We start from the raw sequence: 14,748 nt of genomic DNA on the forward strand, positions 1-14,748 counted from the left end.
TGATCTTGCGGTTCAAGCCCCGCATCTGGCTCCATGCTGACAGCTTGGAGTCTGGAACCTGCTTCGAATTCTGTGTCTCCCTCTCTCTCTGCCCCTTCCCCATTCGCACTCTGTCTCTGTCTTTCAAAAATGAATAAATGTTAAAAAAAAATTTTTAATAAAATAAAATAAATACATTCCAGCTAGTCAACAAATGGTGCAATATTAGTTTCAGATGCACAATCCAGTGACTCAATACTTACATACACCACCCCATGCTCATCACAACTGCATTCCTCAGTCCCCATCACCTATCGCTCATCATTTATTCTAAGAACCACAAAGGATTTTAGGTTGTTCAGAGAATAGAGGAGCTACTTTATTTGTTCTTTGATTAGGCACCAATGACAGCAACAGAGACAAATTCATTCTTCGACTCAAGAAAAATGTATTGAGGGGTGCCTGGGTGGCTCTGTCAGTTAGGCGTCTGGCTTCGCCTCAGGTCACGATCTCATGGTTTGTGGGTTCGAGCCCCTCATCGGGCTCTGTGCTGACAGCTCAGAGCCTAGAGCCTGCTTCGGATTCTGTGTCTCCCTCTCTCTCTGCCCTTCCCCGACTCGCTCTCTCTCTCTCTCTCTCTCTCAAAAATAAATAAACATTTTAAAAAAATTTTTTTAAGAAAAATTTATTGAGCATCTAGGATGTGCTACACTGGGCTCTAGAGATTCAATTTTATTAGTAAGACATGATTCCTGTCCTCACTATAGATACAGTCTATTTAAGAAATTCTGTCTCATTACAGGGGCACCCGGTGGCTCAGTTGGTTGAGCTTTTGACTTCATCTCAGGTCATGATATCACAATTCACGGGTTTGAGCCCCGCATCAGGCCCTGTGTTGACAGCTCAGAGCCTCGAGCCTGCTTCAGATTCTGTGTCTCTTCCTCTCTCTGTCCCTCCCCACTAGCACTGTCTCTCTCTTTCTCAAAAATAAACACTAAAAAAATTTTAAAAAAAGAAATTCTCTCTCATTTCAAAACAATGAAAAAGGAAAATATAATCATGCATTTTAAAACTTTATGGTCTATACAACAGAGATATAATTTTCTCATAGAGAATAATTCTGTCCATCTGCCAATGTTACTCTAAAAAACATGTCATACTTTCAGGTCTAGACATTCCTAAATATAAAATGTTTCAAACTAAAAAAAAAAAAAAAATTGTGAATTTTTTAAAAAGAGAATATATGTGAAGTACAACAAAGACAGATTATTTAAATAGGTTATAAGTAATAATGTTGATCTAAATATCAACTTTAACCTAATTGAACTAAAACCAAAGGATCCTCAAAGAGAAAGTTTTACCACTGATAAACAATCATTTCATAAAAATCAGTCATTAAAAAGTAGTCGTTTGGGGGGCATCACTGATGTCTAGCGATACCAAGTAAATAATAACAAGGCAGGTAATAAAGCTTTTATCTCCTTTAACTTGGCTGTCTGAAGATAATTGCTCCCCCCTTCTATGCAGACTCATCTGTCAATGAAATCTTCCCAGGAGAAGATACTGCCACACTATGGAGAGGGACATCCAGCCACATTGCTCACTAATTGGTCCACACCTAGGAGCTCTCAGCAGCATACTGCAGAAGATGTAGTCAATTTTGTGTTATCATAAACAATCGTCAGCACCAACGTTACAATATATTATCTAGGACATAGGAGTAATTTAGGAAACACAATAGCATCACCTTTGCCAATCCTGTACTTCATACACGAAATTATTTTTTATTTATTTATTTATCTAAAGAGAGAGAGAGGGCATGCACACACGCAGGGGAGGGGCAGAGAGGGAGAGGGAGAGGGAGAGGGAGAGAGAGAATCCCAAGCAGGCTCTGTGCCCTCAGCAGGGAGCCTGACAGACATCTCGATCTCACAAACCAAACTGTGAAATCATGACCTGAGCCAAAAATCAAGAGTCAGACACTTAACCGACTGAGCCACCCAGGCCTCCACAAAACAATTTCAATAGGAGGATAGACCTATGTGAGTGAGCCTTCCATCAGACAGAAGCCTTCAAAGTCACAGCCAGCTCTAGCGACGCTAAGGCTACTAAATTTACCACAATATGGCAAAAAAAGAAAAAAAAATCACCATCATTAATCAACGAAGATTTCTTCAGTGTCTATGGTGAGTTAAACATAATGCACGATGCTAGGGATACACAGAGAAAGAAAACACAATACCTGACCTCAGAGGGCTTATGAATCATTTAGAAAGAGAACATACACATGGCAAGTGAAACAAAACACAAGGAATCCTGGGGGAAACTACAGCACTGATGAGCATTAGGTCTTAAAGGGGGAAACCAGCTTTTAACAAAGGCCCATTATACATGTGAGCCAGTTCTTCATAGCTACATGCTTAATCTGGGTTTTAAGAAAATAGACTCTATCCTACAGAAATAATCCAAAAGTTAAGCAAAAATCTAGGCACAAAATATTGCAAAAACATTTCTGGTGACCATGAATAACTGGAGACACTCTACTTAATAGGAAAGAACTTTGATCCAACTATACAGAAAAATTATATGTAGCCGTTAAAGGAGATATTGACAAATCATTTTAAGTACAGGAAAATGCTAACTCCAATAAACTAGCATAGTAACTAAAAAGAAGGCTAGAAACCATAGATGCATTAGGATCTCAGCTTCATGGCTTATAATACAACTATGAAATATCACACTAATTGTTTACTCTGAAAATTAGTAAATAAAGGGAAATTAGTAAGCATTTGCCCTGCCTTTTTAGGAGGAACCAAAGTTTGTGAAGAAAAGCTGCTCTTTACAAAATAATTCCAGCTAATAAATGTAGAGGGAACAGAATTAGAAAACACCATTTTGCAATCCCGAATGAAATCATTTATTCAGGCAAGAATCTCAGAGGATGCGCAAACTATTAAGATGAAAAGATGATATTCAAAAGAACCAAAATTTCATACCATAATTACTCTTGCCAATTACACAGGGGGAAAAAATGGAGGGATATGAATATTTTATTACAAAATTCTAAAAACAGTCAAATCTAGGTTGTAGGTATATGTATAGATAGATAAGTGTTCCTTGCGCTGGTGTTTCCATTTTTTTATATATTTAAAAATTTCCTCATAAAAATTTGAAAAATGTATATAGGAGAAAGGTTAAGAATAAATACACCAAAATATTGGCAGTAATTATGTCAATATAACTATAAGTGATTTCTGTCTCAATTTAAAAAATATTATTCTGTAATTTCAATTTTTTTTCATATGATTACATATTATTTTTATAACCAGAAAAAGTGAGTAAAAGAAATACAGACATTAGGTAGAACTGTGAGTGAAAAAAATAAAAAGCCTACCCATTTAAGGCAACAGGGATGTTGGTCTATTGTTACTTTGGTTCTGACGTTATTTAATATATTAATAGTTTCCAAAAGGAAGTTCAAGGCATATTAAGTCATATTTCAAATAGTATCTTGGCAAAGCAAGAGGGAGGGTTGCAAAAACAGGCCAACCCAGATACAAACTGCCCGTACAATTCATTAATAAACAGGACATTTTTTTTAATCTTGAGAAAAAATTCAATCTAATACCTCCGGGGGAATTCTTTTCTGCATAGTTATTCAATCATAGAGAAGCCTGGAAAGCAATAAATGGCAAGGAGGAACAGCAGTGGAGAAACGGGAGAGCCCTTGGAATGATAATGGGAAACAAATTAGAGATTTGGTTTCCAGTGACGTGAGTGAAAACCATGTCAGTGCTGATTTGGACTGGGTACGGAGGCAGAAGACTGCCTTTCCTCCCTGCTCGCTGAGACCATCCAGTCCCATGTCACGTTCAAGCTGGGCACACAAGAAAGAAACCTGTGAACAGTATGGCTAGCAAAGCATATAAATAGGAGCCTTCAGGGATCCATTCATCAAAAAGACCAAGAAATTAAATTAAATATGCAGAACCTGCCACGAGATGACAGAATAAAGAGATAAGGTTACAAAAATACGTAAAAGCTATTAATGCCAAGAAGCAAGAGAAAGCATTTAGCCCGGAGCTAAGAATAACGGCGTTAAATAAAATTAAGAACTGAAAAAAAAAAAAAAATTGTAGTAAGAAGTATTTACTTCTTACTGTGTCACTGGAACATCTCTTACTACTTGCCTTTACATGCTACTGCATAATATAACAGTCTTATTCTCCGTATACAGTGACTTGCCAGGGTTAATGCTCTTCCCTTTTGGTCTGGGAGTGGCTTACGTGGAGTCTTTAAATAATAGTACAGTACCGTCGTGCCCAAATTTTGCTGCAGAGGACCATCTGGGGAATTTTTGAAATCTCAATGATCAGGTTGTATACCATACCTCTTAAACCAAAATATCTGGGAGTAGGAGCCATGCATCAGCATATTTAGAGATCATCAAGAGAATCAATGTGCAGCAAAGTTTGGGCATTACTGGCCTACCACGCAGAGGCAAATGCTGGGAGTTGGACTGACTACAGAATTCATGCTGATTAAAATACTTACTTATCGGGGCGCCTGGGTGGCGCAGTCGGTTAAGCGTCCGACTTCAGCCAGGTCACGATCTCGCGGTCCGTGAGTTCGAGCCCCGCGTCAGGCTCTGGGCTGATGGCTCGGAGCCTGGAGCCTGTTTCCGATTCTGTGTCTCCCTCTCTCTCTGACCCTCCCCCGTTCATGCTCTGTCTCTCTCTGTCCCAAAAATAAATAAAAAACGTTGAAAAAAAAAATTTTAAAAAATTAAAAAAAAAAATAAAAAAAATAAAATAAAATAAAATACTTATCTATCTATCTATCTATTTATTTATTTATTTATTTTAGAGACAAAGAGAACATGAGCAGGGGGAGAGGGAGTAGAGGGAGAGAGAGTGAATCCAGTGTGAAGATCGAACTCACCAACCGTGAGATCATGACCTGAGCGGAAATCAAGAGCGGGACACCTAACCGTCTGAGCCATCCAGGTGCCCCTCTGCTGGTGAAAATATTTTAAGAAAAACCCATCGCACAAGTGCTAGCAGCCTAGTCAAATCATCTAACTTCAACATAGGAAGAGACGAGAACTCTGATGCTGCGGGCAAAACAGTGTCGCGCTGAGCCAGTCGGCCACCAGCAACAGAAGCGTGAATTGCACCACAGGTGCAGCTTGATAAGGAACCTCTGCTGGAATGTCGTAAGGACTACCTCCATGCTCACTGAAGTCGGTGTGTTTTTTCATCCCTTTCAATGGATAACAACTGAGAGCCCATATGCTCTGTTACCATTTGAAGCCAACTGCATTAAAATTTTTTCATCCCTAATCGATACTGGTTTCATTCAGAATATCAAACCATTTTGAATTACTTCCATTTCTGTTTTTGTCTTCTGATCGTGTCTATTAACATTCTCCCACATAATAATTCGGGATGTCTCTTGAATCACTGTAATTTTCACAACATATATAAAGTGATTTAAGTACATGAATTTGGAAGCGACTTGAAAAGCAACATGAGGTTTATATCACTTGAAAAGCATACAATATTTTGAGTTTGGCTTTTGAAAACAAACTTATAATTTTGCTTATTCTGCACAAGATGCCAAAGATTATCTCCTCTCTCTCAAATGCTGTCCTCCCTCAAAAGAAAACTGGATGCATTCTTCTCTGCTCCCCTCCATAGCCACCAGCCTGTCTCTAACCCCTCTCCACCGTGGCCCTCTCGTGGCCCCTGACCCTCAGTGAGAAGGATTTCCCAGGCTGCAGCAGGGAACTGAGCCATCTAATCTGGGGTAGGAGTAAGATCAGTGTTTCCCACAAATGGCCGTGTCCAGACTACCAAGCCGGAGCTATCTTAGGGAAGTGGAGGACAGATCTTAGGTCTTAGGGCTGCTGGTAAAACCCAGCAGGTCTGACACAGAGCTGCCATGCCCACTAATCAAACAGGATGGGAACTTCCTTTCCAGAACTGTTTCGTTTTTGTAGCTGCCAGTAACCCAGGGCTGAGACAGACACATTCGCCCACTACCCTTTCTAACCCTCTTCTTTATTGACATAAACACAATTTAGCTATGTAAATTGCACAACTCAGTAGTTTTTAGTACATTCATGGGTGTTGTACAAACGTCGCAATTTTTGGACATTTTCATCACCCCCAAAAGAACCCCTGAACCCATTAGCAGTCATTTCCATTTCTCCCCAACAACAGGCCCTCTCCCCTCAGCCCCAGGCAACCACTAATATACTTTTTGTCTCTAGGATTCGCCTATTCTAGAAATGGGCAATTTTCACACAAATATAATCATACAATATATGCCCTTCTGTGTCTGACTTCTTAGCATAATGGTTTCAAGGTTCATCTACATATCAGTACTTCATTCCTTTTTATTGCCAAAAAATTCCATTTTATAGATTTATCACATTTTATTGATCCATTCATCAGTTAACAGGCATTTGGTTATTTCTACTTTTGGACATTATGAATAGACATTTGTGTACAAGTTTCTGTACAGATGTACATTTTCATTTCTCTTGGGGATATACTTAGGAGTGGAATTGCTGGAAGGAAGTCATGTTATTCTGTGTTTAATCTTTTGAGAAACTGCCAGACTATTTCCCATAGCAGCTGTGCCATTTTACATTCCCACCAGCAATATATGAGGGTTCCAGTTTCTCTACATCCTCACCAACACTTGTTATTATCTCTCTTTGATTTTAATCCTCCTAGTGGGTATAAAGTAGTTATCTCATTGTGGTTTTGATTTGCATTTCCCCAATGGCTACTGACATTGAGCATCTTTTCCTGTGCCAGAAGGCCATTTGTGGATCTTCTCTGAGAAAATGTTTACTGAATTCCTTTGCTCATTTTTAAACTGGGGTGTTTGTCTTATTGAGTTTCTTATATATTCTTTACGCTAGATATATGATATCAGACATATGATTTGCAAATGTCCTCTCCCATTCTGTGGGTCATTTTTTCCCTTCTTAATGGTGTTCATTAAAAGCACAAGAGTTTTCTTACCCACTGGTTTCTTTTTTCTCTCTTTTTTTTTTAAATTTTTTTTAACGTTTATTTATTTTTGAGACAGAGAGAGACAGAGCATGAACGGGGGAGGGGCAGAGAGAGAGGGAGACACAGAATCCGAAGCAGGCTCCAGGCTCTGAGCCATCAGCCCAGAGCCCGACGCGGGGCTCGAACTCACGGACCGTGAGATCGTGACCTGAGTTGAAGTCGGACGTTTAACCGACTGAGCCACCCAGGCGCCCCTCTCTTTTTCCTCTTAATCAATCTTATATACTGGTGGTTCTATACAAGGCTGGAATATAGGCTTTTAATAGCAGTGATTTTCATCTGTTTTGATAAATGCTGTAATCCCAACACCTAAAACAGTACCCAGTACATAGTATACCCTTAATATTTGTTGAACTGGGGTGCCTGAGTGGCTCCGTCGGTTAAGCATGTGGCTCTGGACTTCGGCTCAGGTCATGATCTCATGGTTCATGAGTTTGAGCCCCACATCAGGGCTGATGCATGGAGCCCACTTGGGATTCTCTCTCTCCCTCTCTGCTCCTCCCCTACTCATCACACACAGTTTCTCCCAAAATAAATAAATAAATTTTTAAAAATAAATATTTGTTGAATGAATGAATGTACAACATTCACATACACTCAAATTTTAATCTTTCTGGGAACATACCCCACATCTTGTTCCAGTATGGCCTTTTGAAACCACAGAAATGACCCTGGCTGTCAGCCCAGTGAAATATTAGGGGACACTCAGCTAAGCACAAACAGCAGGATCACCTACCTCCCTTCTAGTCTTTAATCTTGACTAACGCCCTCCCATTTACAGAGGAGTTGCTAATCGGCGTAGCAATAGAATACCCATCCTATACCTTTCCCTAATGCCCAAAGGACAAACATTACACACATGGTTGAATTCTTTTATTATTTTAAGAGAGAGTCATTTAGTCCTACAGAAGTTAACTTATAATGATCCAAAGAAACCAAGAGTCACCAGGGTAAGGGCTCTCATCACCACACCATCGGAACACTTCCACGTCTTGTTTTTGGTTTTGTTTTGTTTTTTTCAGGTCTTCTTTGGATGAACACTGAGAGCAGATGACAGTCCATCAAGAGTCATGCAGCTGTGGTGAGCACGGCGGGATGAAGGCTCAGACACGGAAAATCCACTGAAGCCACCACAAACTAGAACCCATCTTTGCTGGCCTCTATAATATTTTTGGCTGTAACATATACCATTCTCATTAAAATAATTAAGTCTCCTTTTGCTTAAATGAGTGCTGATTGGAAGCATTCTGTTTACTTTGGTCAAATTCGTTGGAGCAAACAGAAGTGGCCTGGAGAGAGAAGGACCATCTCAGATACTAAAGTAAGGACCCTTCACAGTCTGGCTCTGAATAGGTTCAAGACTACCATTACAATTCAAATTTTTTAAGGGTGCCTTGGGTGCCTCAGTTGGTTAAGCGTCCAACCCTAGATTTTGGCTCAAGTCATGATCTCACAGTTCATGACATCAAGCCCTGTGTCAGGCTCCGTGTTGACAGTGTGAAGCCTGCTTGGGATTCTCTCTTTCGCTCTCTCTCTCTCAAAATAAATAAATAAACATTAAATTTTTAACAATTTTTTCTTTCTTCTTTTTATTGAGGTATAATTTACAAATAAAACTATAAGATATTTAAAGTATACAACATGATTATTTGATACATGTATACATTATGAAAGGATTTCCCCCATTGAGTTAATTAGCACATCCATCACCTCATATATTTACCTTTTTTTTTTTTAGCATGAACATTTAAGTTCTATTCCTTTAGCAAATTTCAATTTATACAATACAATATAGTGTTAAATGTACAGTTATCAACTATAGTCACCGTGTTACACATTAGACAAAATTTTTTTTATATTATTTTCATTATGTCACTTTTCTAAACTTGTATCCTTTATTGCTCCCAATTATCTACAGAAAGAATTTCAAACTTCTCAGCATGGCATCTAGGGTTCCTATTATCTGGTCCCACCTTGTCCCCCAGCTTTTTCCCACCTTTCTTCAATACCAACACACTCCCTTTGAGCCATCTCTCCTGCCTTCCAAACATGTCATACTCACTCCCATACAAACTCTTTGCACTTGTTTGAACACAGTGACTTAGTACGTTTCTACATCTTGGCATTATATTTTAGAAAAGCAATTTAGTGACAGATGGTGAATGCTTTTCATTTCTTAGTTATACACTTAACAATTTTCTTTTGGCCCTGGCTTATTAGTTTTATTTTTATTTCTCAAATAGAAACTTTAATATCAAAAGTTACAGAAGCAGATGCTTCCAAACACAGAAAGAGCAGAGCAGTTAAATATGCAAAAAAATACATATTTTAAAATATCTAAAACAATAAGCAAAATTAACAACACAAGTTACACCTACCTAATAATAAGCTTTTTAAACAGCAAAGAAATATGAGAAAAGAATCATGAATACTTACTATTCAAATCACTTTGATGTGAATTTTTCCCCACGAAACCTAAAGAATATTTAAATACTTTAAAGTATGCTTCGCAAACCACACTGTAGTACAATAAATAGATTTCTTAATAAAAGAACAAAAAGCTCACTAACTAGATGCCTTCTCAACAAATCAAACTGATAGAATTTACCCAAATTCCATTCAAAGAGAAAATCAATTCACAAAACTGTTAGCCTACACAACTAGTCTACACAGATGAACAAATATTCAGTGTTGCTAGCAATCAAAGAATTATAAATCAAAACAAGATACCACTTTTGCCATCCAAATTGGCTTTATTATATAATTCCATATTTCACACACAGTTAGGATTATACCACATTGTGTTTTTTCAAATTACTCGTTGTAGCAAGACTAAAGTTGGATACTCTCAAATATGACTGATAAATGTAACTTGGTTCAATGTTACCAGAAGGTGATTTGGGAGGGGTGCCTGGGTGGCTCAGTGGTTGAGCATCTGACTCTTGATCAGGTCATGATCTCACGGTTCATAAGATCAAGCCCCACATCAGGCTCTGTGCTGACAGCATGGAGTCTGCCTGGGATTCTCTCTCTCTCTCTCTCTCTCTCTCTCTCTCTCTCTCTCTGCCCCTCCCCTGCTCTCTCTACTTTTCTCTCTTTAAAAAGAGAGAAAAATAAGGTGATTCTGGCATTTTCAATTATCTATCCTGTGGTCTTATAGTCTCTAAAATTTACATTTTTAATGATTATCCAATATTTCATCGAACCAATATATCACTAGTTATTTAATCATTCCCCTATCATTAAGTATATAGCTTTTTTTCCAGTTTGCTACCATAAATGCTGAAATAAACATTTTTATACCATTTTTGACATCTCTATTTTTTTCAGATCGATTCTAGAAGAAATAGTACTAGGGGAGTCTGGGTGGCTCAGTTAGCTAAGCATCTGACTTCGGCTTAGGTCATGATCTCATGGTTGGTGCATTCAAGCCTCGCATCGGGCTCTGTGCTGACAGCTCAGAGCCTGGAGCCTACTTCAGATTCTGTGTCTCCCTCTCTTTCTCTGCCCCTCCCCTGATCGTGCTCTTTCTCTGTCTCTCAAAAATAAATAAATGTTTAAAAAAATTACAAAATTTAAAAACAAAGACAGACATACAGAATGGCAATATAGAAAATGTGGATAAATGTAACAATTGACAATGAAACAAAAAAGTCCAGAAATTGACTCATACATATATTGTGAATTGATCTGCACCAAAGGTGCCAAGACAATTAAGTAAGGAAATGATAACCTTTTCAAAAAGAGTGCTGTAAAAACCAGATATCCATATGCAAAAATAAAAATGAACCTTAACCTTTACCTTACAGCATACACAAAAGTAACTCACAATGGGTCACAGACCTAAATATAAAAGCTAAAACTATAAGAATTCTAGAAGAAAACACAGAGAAAAATCTCCGCTTAGGTTGGGCAAATAATTTTTATAGGATATAAAAACATAAATTCTAAAAGAAAAAAATGACAAATTAGACTTCATCAAAATGTAAAACTTTCACTCTTCAGAAATCAGTGTTAAGAAAATGAAATGGTAAGCCACAGGCCTGGAGAAAATATTAATACTTATACCTGATAAGTATTGTGTCCAGAATATAAAGGACCCTTATGATTCAACAATAGGAAGATGGATAACCCGATTTTAAAAATGAGCAAAAGACCCAAAACAGAAAGTCCAGAAAAGAGGATACATGAATAGCAAATAGGTACATGAAAAGATGTTCAAGGTCATTAGTAATTAGGGAAATCACAAGATACTACCACACAATCCCTACAATGGCTAAAATTAAATATTGACAGCTCTAGAGGATGTAGAGAAAGTGGAACTTTCATACTTTTCTGGTGGAAATGCAAACTGGTTCAGCCACTATGGAAAACAATTTGGTAGTTTGTTAATAAAGTTCAACATGCACTTACCATATGACCCAGCACTTCCACTCTTAGGTATTTACCAAAGAGAAATGAAAACACAGATCTACACAAACATGATCTCCTATTCATATAGCCCAAACTGGAAGCAATCCAAACATCCATCACCTGGTGAACAGATAAATGTTGGCATCTTTGCATGACAGAATAACATACAACAAAAAGAACAAACTACTGATACAGGCAATGAGTTGCAAAAGTATTATGCTAAGTGAAAGAAGCCAGATGCAAAAGATTCCATCCTATATGAATTCCAAAAAAGGCATACTGTAGTGATAGAAAGCAGTTTGGTCATTGCCATGGGCCAAGTGGTAGAGTATTGGTGGAGACATATGGGAACCATTTGGGATGATGTCATTGTTCTACATCTTCATTGTGGTGTCTGTTACAGGATTGTATACATTTTTCAAAACTGAAAATCCAGTTTAATTCACTGAATTCACTTAAGATAAGTGAGTTTTATTGTATGTAAATTATACCTCAACAAAACCGATTCAAACTCTTTGAATAAAACACTATTTAATAATAGTTTCTTTTCATTTTTAAAAATCGGGGCTGAAAGAAATATCTTGATGTGGATGAGGAATTTGTCTCATACAGATGGTAGACAAAGGGGTGAATATTGAGCACACCTTTCCCTGGGAGGAGATGTGTCAACAAGAGGGTTTCTTTCCCCAGAGATTAGTATTCAAATCGATCTTATTCAATGCTAATATAAAGAAGGCGATTGTATAGGAACCAAAGTTTATAGATGACCCTTAAATGTCTTTTAATAATGCATGCTAAGTGAATGAAGATGAATTGTTCGATGATTTCATACTGTATAAATAGGATAGATAATGCATTTTAAGACAAGCAATTCAAACACACATTAATAATATTATATGGGCTCAAGTTATTTTCCTGGGATACTTTGTTTCCTGAAACCTTGATATCTATTGAAGACATGATAATGGTATTATGGTTTTTAAAAAAAAAGAATTCTGGGGCGCCTGGGTGGCTCAGTCGGTTAAGCGTCGGACTTCAACTCAGGTCACGATCTCGCGGTCCGTGAGTTCGAGCCCCGCATCGGGCTCTGGGCTGATGGCTCAGAGCCTGGAGCCTGCTTCCGATTCTGTGTCTCCCTCTCTCTCTGCCCCTCCCCCGTTCATGCTCTGTCTCTCTCTGTCTCAAAAATAAATAAATTTAAAAAAAATTAAAAAAAAAAAAGAATTCTTTATCTTTTAGAAGCAAATACTAAAGTCTACAATGAAGTGATAGGATATCTGGGATTTGCTTTAAAATAATCCAGTGGGGTGGGGAGAAGTTAAGAAGTGAGTGTGGATTAGGAATATAGAGGGAACAAGATTGGACATGTGTTGATAATTGTTGAAGCTGAGTGAGGAGTACAAGAGATTTACTTTTCTATTCTCTTTATTGTGTGTATATTTAAACATTTCCATAATAAAGAGGTGTTTGGGTTTTTTTTAAGTTTCCTAAGTAAAAAAAAGTCTATCTTAACATAGGTGAACTTGACCTGGAGTCATCCTGGATTATGCTACATAGTCCATAAGAAGTTGAAAATACATTCTTTAAAGTGTTATTTTCAAGTCAAGGCAAAGATATGGCAGAATCACCAAGGGTGCTCATCCATTCTATGCCAAGAGCCTCTCTAGAAGATTTGATTTGATTGGATGGTGAGTTTAGGAACTGAGAGTGTAAGACAGGGCTCAATCCCCAGGGGAGAGGAAAAGAAAAGGCTAGGTGAACTTCCAGGACTTCTACCAATGAGAAATAATTTGGGGAATATCTATAATCAGTGGGAAGGCAGAGTTTCACCATATTATCCCAACAGGCAGTTAAATTACAAAGCCAACAGAATGCTAGGATCAGACAGAGGACAGAAGACAAATTATTCCATCCTATATATTAATTGCCAAAAAAAAAAAAAAAAATACTATTGGAAATTCAAAAAAAAATCCAGAGAAGGGTAATTAATTATTTTATTAGAAACTCAAGGAAAGTCAATGAAAACAAGAGAGCAAAAGAAAATATTGGAGACTTGAAGGTTATAAATTCAGAGGCAGACATAGTGTAATTGGGGCCTTTTCACTAAATCTTAGCATGCTAGAACCAGAGGATGCCACTTAAGCCTAAAAGATAATAGATTAAGTTCAAATAAAAGGACATACACTTTATAAAAATGTTTTAGTCAAGCACATGAAGATGATTATGCAGGGTTTAACTAGTAAATAATAAAATGTAATTAAGGTAAAGGAAGATATCTAAGAGACAAATCCTAAACATTCTCAGACTAAACATTTGAGACACCATGCAAGTCACCTACGTTTTTGCAATCTATGTATTGATATTACTTCCCAGACAGAATTGGCCAAATCATCCATGTTGCCAAATACTGCAGTTCTTAGTTTTTCAAGATTTGATGAAAACCCATGAGTCACTGCCACAATGGCTCCTGGTCCTTGATAAACAGAAAGACTCTCCATTTCTACAGTCAAACATGTGAAAACATTTTAGCCAGAAGCAGAATAATGCAGCTTCCACCACCCCAGCCACCAGCCTTGAAAAGCTGCTCTTCCAGTTATTTCCTGCTGTGTAACAAACTACCTCAAAACTCAGTAGCTGGGGCGCCTGGGTGGCGCAGTCGGTTAAGCGTCCGACTTCAGCCAGGTCACGATCTTGCGGTCCGTGAGTTCGAGCCCCGCATCAGGCTCTGGGCTGATGGCTCGGAGCCTGGGGCCTGTTTCCGATTCTGTGTCTCCCTCTCTCTCTGCCCCTCCCCCGTTCATGCTCTGTCTCTCTCTGTCCCCAAAATAAATAAAAAACGTTGAAAAAAAAAATTAAAAAAAAAAAAAAAAACTCAGTAGCTTAACACAGCATCCATTTTATTCTATTTTATGATGTGGTGGGTCAGAAATTTGGGAACAGCAAGGCTAGGTGATTCTTCTGTTCCGTGTGGTATCATTGGGGTCACTCGTGCTATTCAGCGGGTGGCTGGGCTAGGCTAGAGGGTCCCAGGTGACTTCCCTTACAAGCCCAATGTCTTGATGGTGTTGCAGATGGCAGGGTTCAGTTGAGTTCCTCTCCCTCACTATGTAATCTCAGGACCTCTCCATGTGTTTTCTCTAACAGGGTAGTTAGACTACTTAACAAACGGCTGATTTATGATCAGGACTCCAAGAGACAAAGGAGAAAGCTGTCAGAGCTCTTAGAACAGGCCCAGAACTGGTATTGTATCACTTCTGTTGTGTTCTAT

At 38.2% G+C, this 14,748-nt stretch overlaps 1 long non-coding RNA gene across 1 annotated transcript in view; it reads right to left on the bottom strand.

The window, feature by feature from the left end:
• Nucleotides 1–7,891: 7,891 nt before the first annotated feature.
• LOC122234580 overlaps nt 7,892–14,748 on the bottom strand; it is a 37,351-nt gene continuing 30,494 nt past the window's right edge. The window contains exons 2-3 of the long non-coding RNA XR_006212420.1: nt 9,504–9,542; nt 7,892–8,356 (exon numbers count right to left, since the gene is read on the bottom strand). This is a non-coding gene — a long non-coding RNA (uncharacterized LOC122234580). The remainder of the gene's footprint in view (nt 8,357–9,503; nt 9,543–14,748) is intronic.

Source organism: Panthera tigris, chromosome A2 (assembly GCF_018350195.1).
Source record: "Panthera tigris isolate Pti1 chromosome A2, P.tigris_Pti1_mat1.1, whole genome shotgun sequence".
In the NCBI taxonomy this organism is placed as follows: domain Eukaryota; kingdom Metazoa; phylum Chordata; class Mammalia; order Carnivora; family Felidae; genus Panthera; species Panthera tigris.